Raw genomic sequence first — 10,116 nt, forward strand, 5'->3', positions numbered from 1 at the left:
AAAAAAAAAAAAAAACCTCTGGAGGGAACATGGTCCTGCTAACACCTTGAATTTGGATGCCTGGCTTCCCAAACTGTGAGAGAATAAATTTCTGTTGTTTTGAGCCAAGTTTGAGGAAATTTGTTATAGGAGCCCCAGGAAAGAAACACAGATATTCGTAGGATCCCTCTGGCTATGTGGGGAACAGACTGGGGCAGGGAACCCAGGGAGGCTGCCCCCCAACATCCAGGCAGGAATAGTGGGACTGGGGGCAGCTATGAGGTGAAGAATGGGCCAGTTCTGGGTGCATTTTGAAGGTGGAGCAGATGGGATTTCTGCATGGATGTGGGTTCTAGAGCAAGAAAGGAGTCAAGGAGGACTCAAGAGGTCTCAACCTAAGCAACCGCAAGTGTGGAGGTGCCAATAGTTGAACTGGGGAAGACAGAGAGGAACAAGCTGGGAGAAAAGACCAGGAGTTTGATTCCAAATATCCCAGACTTGAGATATCTAAAATCTGAAGGATATCTCTGAACTAAAGAAATTAACACATATAACATGCATTCAACTGACATGCAAGAGGCTCTCAGTAACTATGAGTTGTCGAAGCTCCTAAGAGCTCACAGGCAAGGTGGTGGCTTTTCATTGTAGGCCTTCAACTACTATATATATATATTTGTAATGCACATAGAAATTCCATGGAAACTAAATTACAATGAGGCTCACAATCCTAGCTGGGGTGCCCCTTCCCCCAGGTCCCAGCCTCCCGAAGATTATGGCCTCAGCTGGAGAAGAAATCTGGCCTCAGATCCTTGGGCAACAGGGAAGCTGTCTCAGTCAGTGCTTGTTCCCAGGATTGCAGAACACCTGTGGGGGTCTGGTGCAACTAACCCAAGCTGGTCCTTATGCTCTGCTTCTTTGCTGGTATACGGTGCATCTGTGCCAGGAAGCATGCCACCTCCCAACCCACAGAATATCCCCAAGTACTCTTGGCTCATGACCCTGCCTGCCTTGGCGTGTGACACCGCAGACCGCAGAAAAGGAGGAAACAAAACCCACTGGGCTTTTGAGACATGTCAGGTCACAGCTTTCTGAACACCCTATCCTTCCCCCTCCCCCGATGAAGGTGGCAGATTTGACAGGGTACAGGCTTCAAATACCTCCTCTGCCACTTTCTTGCTGAGTGAGCTTGGGCATGGGGCTTCACTACTCTGAACTCCGCTGGCCCTATCTATCAAATGGGTATCATCTTATACCCACCTGGAGGTGGTAGCTGGGGAAATCACTGAATGGTTAAGGGGGTGGGCCTCAGAGTTCCTTTATCTGAGCCACACTTACATTCTCTGAACAATAGGGAGATTAATAATATCAACCTCATATTTTCTGGAAAGGACTAGTCAACAAGCTCATGGCAGGCAGAAGACACAGTAAACCCACACACAGTAGTTGGTGAGATTTGTGTGTATCCTGCTATCCTGAACACACTTTCATCACAGATAATAAACTTTTATGTGTCCCTGGAAAAGAGAAGTCTGTGTCTGATTTGTTCCTCTAGCTCCAAGTGCCCAGGACATTGTAATTGCTCAGTAAATACATGTGTTTGTCGAAAACGAAAGAAATGAAGCAGTAGAAGGTAAAATTTGACAAGGCTTTCTTAGATGTCTTTCTAGACCTAGTGACACTTGTTTTACACACAATGATAACCAGCTTGTGTTTTAAGCCTAGAGGAGTGAAAATGGGTACAGATGACATCTCAGCCTCAAAGTAAAGCTGAGAGTGAGAAAAAGTCAAGGCTGATTCAGGTCACCTGAGAATGCAAAGGAGGGTGCAGCTGAAGTTAGTGGAAGTACTGGGCAGGCCTTACCACAGGAGAAATTCACCCTCCAAATGGTTTAAAATAGAAATGTCATCGTGTTTAAGGATGCTAATTTTAACTGGATAGTACAGACCCCCTTGGACGAAACAATCAAATTGCTGGTGGTCAAGTCTACAGAAAACAGAACAGAACACTGGTTTTGCAATTGTTTTTTTAAAGCAGTAGATCCTTTATTTCAAAGGACCCCTTAAGATAGGTGCCTCTTGGCTCGGCGCCTGTGGCTCAAGCGGCTAAGGCGCCAGCCACATACACCTAAGGTGGCGGGTTTGAATCCCCAGCCCGGGCCCGCCAAACAACAATGATGGCTGCAACCAAAAAATGGCCAGGCGTTGTGGCGGGCGCCTGTAGTCCCAGCTGCTTGGGAGGCTGAGGCAGGAGACTCGCTTGAGCCCAGGAGTTGGAGGTTGCTGTGAGCGCGATGCCATGGCACTCTACCCAGGGGGATAGCTTGAGGCTCCGTCTCAAAAAAAAAAAAAAAAAAAAAGATAGGTGCCTCTTATAGGGAGAGAAGATGCCCAATGTGAAAAACAGTTAAACATGTCCAACGCAGCATCATAAATGGTGAATACTTCTGAATTGGAACTAAAAAATCTAAGCTGCCCCACTCCTGCTCAAAATCTTTCTGTGGCTCTTCGTTGCCCTTAGGACAGAGTACAAATTTCTTATCAGGTTCTATGGGGCCCTACCTGGACAGGCCCCCGTGGACCTCCCCACCCCCCTTTTTTTGAGACAAAGTCTCACTCTGTCATCCTGCATAGCTCACAACAACCTCAAATTCTTGGGCTTGAGGAATCCTCTTACCTCAACCTTCCAAACAGCTGGAACTACAGGCATGTGCTACTACATTCAGCTATTTTTTCTATTTTTAGTAGAGAGGTCTCATTCTTGCCTAGGCTGGTCTTGAACTCCTGAGCTCAAGCAATCCACCCACCCCAGCATCGCAGAGTGCTGGGATTATAGGTATGAGTCACTGTGCCTGGCTTAGATCCCCTTGCTGAACTCAAAGCTCTGTCTATAGCTTCCACCTTTCCCCTGAGCTCCAGCTCTGGAGATCCCACAGCCTCCTAGACATCTCCCCCAAGGTCTAGGAGTCCTCATACCCACTACTGTCGTTATCTTCCCTAAACCTGTTCCTCCCCCAGGTCCCCACTTCAAGGACATTTATCCTACTCACCCTTCAGGTCTCACCCTGAGTGTCACCTCTTCTAGAAACTCTCCCTGATTCCCTTCCCAACCCTGGGCCTTATCCTAGACCCCCACACATGGCCTCCTGAATCTCTGCACCCTTCCTTCCTCCCTTCTACCTCCACCCCTAGCAGCTCTGACCTGATATGTCCTACCTGGGTCCCCCTCAAGCCACTTGGCTCTCAGCCTCCACTCAATCCTTCCAATGCCCCTTCCATGTGAATTTGGCTTGTTCCTCCTCTGCTCAAAAACTGTCTGTGGCTCCCAAGCATTCTCAGGAAAAAGTTCCAACTCCTAACTGTGGCTCTCAGAGTACTGAGTGACTTCCTTTTTTTTTGAGACAGAGTCTCAAGCTGTAGTCCTGGGTATGGTGCTGTGGTGTCATAGCTCACAGCAACCCTTCCACCTCTGGCTCAAGCAATCCTCTTGCCTCAGTTCTTCTATTTTTAGTAGAGATGGGGGTCTCGATTTTGCTCAGGCTGGTCTCAAACTCGTGAGCTCAAGCAATCCACCTGCCCCGGCCTCCCAGAGTGCTGGGATTACAGGTGTGAGCCACAGCGCCTGGCCATGAATGATCTTCCCTTAAGGACCTCTTTGGCTTATTTTCTCACCATTTTTTACATCCCAGCCAAATTTAGTATCTTCTGGTTCCTTGAATTGAAACCACGCCAAACATTCCCCCACAGTTGTTTCCCTGCCAAACACACCTTTCACTCCACTTCACATACCACGTCCTCCACGAAGCCCTCTGGGTTCCCATAGTCCCTTAGGCCCCCATCCTACCCCAACCTCACTGCCCCCCATCCCCTCTGTGCCATAAGTGCCTGGTGACTGGGCTGTCTCAGTCACTGCTGTGTCCCCAGTACCACTGAGTACAGGAATAAGTACATACCAGATGCTCAGGGCCCAAGTTCATTTATTTATCATTCAACTAATATTTATTCAGTAACTATTCCCTAACAAGCCCTGATCTAGAAATTGGGGATACCACACAAAACAGAAAAAAAATTCCTCCCAAAGATACTATTCTACTGGGGAGTGAGAATAAATGAGTGAAACACATGGTTTGTGCTTTGGAGAAAAATAACGCAGGAAGAGGGGGACAGCAGTTGGGAATGGCTGATGGTCTAGCTCAAAAACATGACAAGTCTGGGGCAAAGGAGCAGTGTCATCCCTGTTTTTCAGACGAGGCCACAGGGCTTGGGGGAGTCACCTGCTCAGGTTTGTTGGCTGGGAATGTGAACCCAGAACTCAGTTCTGCTCCAGGATAGTGCACTGTTAAACCAAATCCTAAACCAAGAAAAAAAAACAAGACAGAACCTCCCTGTGTGGTGCCTCATGTGAGGGACCTAGCCACTCAAGGGAGGTGTAAACTTGTGACAGTGCCAGATGAAGGGCAAGAGGGCAGAGCTTGTTTATTGAACCAGGCACTGTTCATAGCACTGTATACTATATATTCTTTTTTTTTTTTGAGACAGAGTCTGACTTGGTCACCCTTGGTAGAGTGCCAGGGCATCACAGCTCACAGCAACCTCAAACTGTTTGGGCTTGAGCGATTCTCTTGCCTCAGCCTCCCAAGTAGCTGAGACTATAGGAACCCGCCACAACGCCTGGCTATTTTTTGGTTGTTGTTGTCATTGTTGTTTAGCAGGCCCAGGCAGGGTTTGAAACCACCAGCCCCAGTGTATGTGGCCAGCATACTCTAACCACTGAGATACAGCACCAAATCAGTTTTTTTTTTTTTTTTTAGACAGAGTCTCACTTTGTTGTCCTAGATAGAGTGCTGTGGCGTCATAGATCATAGCAACCTCAAACTCTTGGGCACAAGCGGTCCTCTCGCCTTAGCTCCCAAGTAGTTGGGACTATACATGCCCACCCACAATACCCAGCTTATATTGTATATTCAGTTCTCATGGCAGTCTTTTTTTTACATCCCACTTAACAGATAAGGGTACTTAATACCCAGAGAGGTTAAGTTGTTAGCACAAAGGCATATACCACAAATGGTGGTGCCACAATTTCAACCCAAGCTGCCTTGGTGTTCCAAGGATGAATGCCCGGCAACAGCTGCCTCACCTGCCCTCCCCAACAGCTAGTGAACCCCCAGGTGGCCTTGATCTCTCAAAACCTCCATCAGTACACCTCTCACCCTCCACATCTTTGATATATATATATATATATTTTAGATGGGTCTTGTCTTGTTGACCAGCTGGTCTCAAGCAATCCTCCCTCTTCAGCCTCCCAAGTAGCTGAGACTACAGGTGTGAGCCAACTCTGACAAGTATATTTGAAGCTTTTTCCTAATATAAAGGATATGTGAGTGCAGCTTGAAGACTCTGGCTCTCTTTCCAAAAAGGCTGCCTCTTGCCAATCCCCCTGGGTAGGAGTTCTGGAGCTGGTGATGTTGCTCAGGGTGATGGCTTCATGTCACATTGGATTGTGTTCCTCCTCTGCTCCAAATTCTCCATGGCTCATCCTCAGAGGAAAAGCCAATCTTCCCCATGGCCCAGGAGGCCCTACCACAATGTGCCCTCATGACCCCTCTGATCTCATGTCCCTCCCCCACTGAGCTGCTTGCTATTCCTTAAATATTCCAAGCATGCACCTACCTCAGGGCCTCTGCATTTGCTGTCCTGACTAGAATGTCTCCCTCCAGATAGCCATGTCACTCTCCTCTCCTCAGAAAACCTTCCCTGACTATTCCATTTAAAATACAACCTTGACCCCACATTCTCCATCCCCATTCTAATTCCAAATAAGCTACTTACCTGTTTACTCACTGTCTCTTACTAGAATGTAAACCCCATGTGGCCAGGTATTTTTGTCTGTTTTTTTTTTTTTTTTTTTTGTTTGTTTTGTTTTTTTTGAGACAAGAGTCTCACTATGTTACCCTTGGTAGAGTGCCGTGGCGTCACAGCTCACAGCAACCTCCAACTCTTGGGCTTAATTGTAGTACAGTGCGAACCACTGTACTACACTGCCTTGCTAGGATAAGCTGAATGAAGAAGACACTTACCTCCATGCCATAGATTCAGGACTGCTAAGGTTTAACTAAAGTGTAGGTGAACCTGCCTCTTCTCTCCCTAGCTCCAATTCTCAAAGACCAGGGAGGTCCATGGTTATGTTACTGAAGAGTCTCCCCTCACCAAGCCCTCCTTGACCCCCATGGCACTAGCTCAATGCTATCATTTTTTTAGGGCTGGGGGAATCACTTAATCTAACAGGATAAAGAGATAAGTATTGAATATTTACAGAAGCAAGGTTTGTGATGGCTGATTGGCCACCCCTCTGCTTTGGTGACATTGCAAAGGTGAAGGCAACATGGAGATCGTGGGGTGGTGTTACTATGGCAGAGGAACTGGTGATAATGAGGAGTGTGATGACACCATGGGAATGATGAGGACAGCTGGGGAGAACAACTGTAAGGAGGTGATAAAACTGATTAGATGAGGGGCAGTGCCTGCAGCTCAGAGAGTAGGGAGCCAGCTCCATATACTGAGGGTGGCAGGTTCAAATCTGGCACCGGCCAAACTGCAACAAAAAAATAGCTGAGCGCTGTGGCAGGTGCCTGTAGTCCCAGCTACTCTGGAGGCTGAGGCAAGAGAATTGCCTACGCCCAAGAGCTGGAGGTTGCTGTGAGCTGTGATGCTGTGATGCCATGGCACTCTACCAAGGGTGACAAAATGAGACTGTCTCTAAAAAAAAAAAAAAAGTGATTAAGTGATTAGATGAGGATGACATGGTTAATTACAGTATTTGCCAAAAGGCCACAATGAACTCAGCATGTCACACGAATAAATTCACAGAATCTGCATGTTCATCCTGGATGTAGGTGTCCCTAACGTGCATTTTACGGAGGAGAAAGCTGAGATTGGAAAGGTGAGATAAGGTGGTCAAGGTCACCCAGAGGTTTAGTGATACAACTGGGATTCTGGCACCACCTGGATAATAGGCTGTAGGACCCGTATGGTAGGTGGAGGTGGGATGTTACACGTGACATGGGGAAATGAAGGGGACATGGAGGAAAGAAAAACAACTGTAAGTCTGGGTGGCTCCTTATGGGGAAAATTGGAAGAATGAGGCATTGATAGTGACTGTCTGAGATGCAATGATGACATGGAAGGAGGTAAGACATAAAGGGTAATTGACGGGAGGGTTGCCTGAGTGAGATTTAAGGAAGGAGATGGAAACAAGCAACTCTCCGAAGGTGACATGGGGGTATGATGACGATTTAAGAGAAATGAGAACGTTATAAAGAAATGGCAACAAAAGAGGGGTGCAGGCGACATACGAAGGCTACAAAGACTTAAAAGGGGGACGACTGCGACATATAAGTGGAACGGAGGAGAGCTAAGCGGGCTGACAGCGACACGAGGGCTACACAACAGCGGTGACGATTTATGCAGGATGCACCACAAGGGAGGAATGGGGACGTATAGGGACTGAGGACTACATAAGGAGAGGGAGGCATTTTAGATGGAAGGACGACACAAGGAGACAGTCGTGGTGCCGCGCCCTCACATTGCACAGTACCTGCTGTTCACGTCTCCCCGGGTCTCAGCCCCAAGCGCACCTTCTACGTTAGAGCCCCGCCTGATCACCCCCATTCGCGCGCAGGCGCACTCCGGCCGGACTGCGGGCAGCCGGAGGGCGTGGAGGAGGGCATCCGTCTTTCTCATTGGCGGTGCTCCTAGCTAGCGTCCGGAACAGGGCGGTGCTCTGGGGGCGCGGGGCGGAGAGAGAGAATGAGAAAGAGAGACACACACAGAGACGGGGCCGGTCACGTGACGGTCACCGCTGCACTCTCTCTGGTGGCGAACTGGAGGGCTAGAGAGACCGCGGACCGGTCAGGGCGGCTTCCGGCAGGGAGGGCGACGCTTCCGGGGAGGGCAGCCGAGCCGAGGGAGGAGTGTCTGACAGTTGGCGCCGCTGGGAGGGACGGCGGGCGGCGCGAGTAGGCGCGGGCCCGGTGGGCCAGGTGAGGTGTGGGCCCGTGGTGGTGGGATTGGGACGGATGCGGTGGGGACGGGTGGCGTCCAGAGCTCTGGAATTACAATGCGAGCTCAGCTGTGCGGATACGGACAAACGGTTTGTTTCTCTGAGCCTCAGTTTCCTCCTCTGTAGAATGGGGGTCAGAATCCGACTGTAGCACCAGCTTCATGGGTTGGAGTGAAAAGTCAGCTCGTGCACGTCAGAACCCCTAGCTCAGCGCCTGCGGGTAGTGCTCACTTCGTTGCTGTACCATTGTTAGCATTGATGCTTGCGCTGGTGTGAAAAATTGTTGGGTTTGGAGACCGACGGATTTCGGTTCAAGTCCCAGCTCTACTGTGCGACAATGGGCCTGTGCCTTCCCTTTCCTGAACCTTATGTTTCTTATCTATACAGTGAGGGCTAATAAGTCCCAATATCATAGGGTCATTTTGAGGATTCTATTGAAACGTATGTATAAAGCTTTTAGCACAGGTTCTGGCACAATTAGAGTTCATGGACTAGGACTATAATGATAATGATTCTGAAAATCCGTCCCCAGGAGGAATTGGGTTGGGTTGGGTGTTTTGGTTTTTCTACTTATTTACTTATTTATTTTGAGACAGAGTCTCAAGCTGTTGCCCTGGGTAGAGTGATGTGTTGTCATAGCTTACAGCAACCTCCAACTCTTGGGTGCAAGCAATCCTCTTGCCTCAGTTTTTCTATTTTTAGTTGAGATGGGGGGAGGTGTCTCGTTTTTCTGCTCAGGCTAGTTTCGAACTGGTGAGCTCAAGGAATGCACCCACTTCAGCCTCCCAGAGTGCCAGGATTACAGGCATGAGCCACTGCGCCTGACTTTCTTTTTCTGAAGCAGGGTCTCCTTATTTTGCCTGGTTAAGAGTGCAGTGGCATCATTGTAGCTCACTGCAACCGCAAACTCTTGAGCTCAAGCAATCCTCTTGCCTCATCCTCCCAAGTAGCTGGGACTATAGGTGAGAACATCATGCAGCTAGTTTTTACTATTTTTAGTAGAGTCTGGGGCTCGCTCTTGCTCTTTAGTAGAGTCTGGGGCTGGTCTCGAAATCTTGAGCTCAAGCCATTCACCTGCCTTGGCCTCACAGAGTGCTAGAATTACAGGCATGAGGCACCAGGCCTGGCCTAGTTTCTAGAATTTTTTTGTAGACAGAGGTTTCTTGCTCTGTTGTCCAGTCTGGTTTCAAAATCCTGGCTTCACGGGATCCTTTTGTCTCAGCCTCTCAAAGTGCTGGGATTATACTGTACCTGGCCTGAACTGGGGTTTTAAAGATAATTTTAGTGGGCAGGGGGCTAGAGAATTGGCATGGGTAATTGGCTAGGTGGGGGTGTGTGTGAAACTATAGGGATGTAAGAACTGCGTTCCTGCACTGAGTCAGTTTCTTGGCAGGGGTCATAGGACTGGCTGGCCCGTTGGAATGCAGGGTCTGGAAAATATCTTAAAAACAGTCTTAGATTGAAGGTGTTATCTATAAGACTGATTAAAGCAGTGGTTCTCAACCTTCCTAATGCCGCAACCCTTTAATACCGTTCCTGTGGGTCGCGACCCACCAATTGAGAACCACTGGATTTAAAGGAAGTTATAGGACTTTGTGATGAAAGACTCTTAAGCAGTAAACATATACAAGGGAGTGGGCTATGGGGCAAGAACTGGTTAACATTTAGCTGTGCTTCTTTAAGACATGTCCTTGTTAAAATCCCAGCAACTTGGTTTGGATTAATTTTATAAGGACAGTTTCAGGAGGAAGTTCAGAGATAGCAAGAGGAAAAACTTAGAATTGGAGCTGGGAAAATTGACATCCTGCTGTTTACTACTGGGCCAGTTTTGTTGTGTCTTGTAGTATCAGATTTCTCTTTCTCTAGAAACAACTAGTATATTTCTCTCTAGTCAATTTCAGAAAGAAAATTTGCATTGCTATTTTAATGGAAAGCTAGCATTGCTGGCTCTAAATGGAAGGAAAACTGGCTCAGAGTCTGTAGCACTACTGTGTTTCCCTGAAAATAAGACACTGTCTTATATTTATTTTTTCTCAAGGAGACACACTAGGCTCGGCACCTGTGGCTCAAGTGGCTAAGGC

At 48.1% G+C, this 10,116-nt stretch overlaps 2 protein-coding genes across 4 annotated transcripts in view; one reads left to right on the forward strand and one right to left on the reverse strand.

Annotated features, from left to right (window-relative positions):
• The window catches only part of PLD3 (phospholipase D family member 3), a 22,744-nt gene extending 15,101 nt beyond the window's left edge, over window positions 1-7,643 (reverse strand). For both annotated transcript variants that reach the window (XM_012812935.2, XM_003802112.3), the window contains exon 1: window positions 7,571-7,643. The gene's annotated coding sequence lies outside the window, so the exon portion shown is untranslated. The remainder of the gene's footprint in view (window positions 1-7,570) is intronic.
• A 293-nt stretch (window positions 7,644-7,936) lies between these two features.
• CUNH19orf47 (chromosome unknown C19orf47 homolog) overlaps window positions 7,937-10,116 on the forward strand; it is a 32,386-nt gene continuing 30,206 nt past the window's right edge. Inside the window, exon 1 of one of the 2 annotated variants that reach the window (XM_003802114.3) lies at window positions 7,937-8,015. The gene's annotated coding sequence lies outside the window, so the exon portion shown is untranslated. The remainder of the gene's footprint in view (window positions 8,016-10,116) is intronic. The other variant, XM_023508261.1, reaches the window with a different exon arrangement.

The sequence above is a fragment of the Otolemur garnettii genome, unplaced genomic scaffold (genome assembly GCF_000181295.1).
Source record: "Otolemur garnettii isolate 467f Iridium unplaced genomic scaffold, OtoGar3 scaffold00233, whole genome shotgun sequence".
In the NCBI taxonomy this organism is placed as follows: Eukaryota; Metazoa; Chordata; class Mammalia; order Primates; family Galagidae; genus Otolemur; species Otolemur garnettii.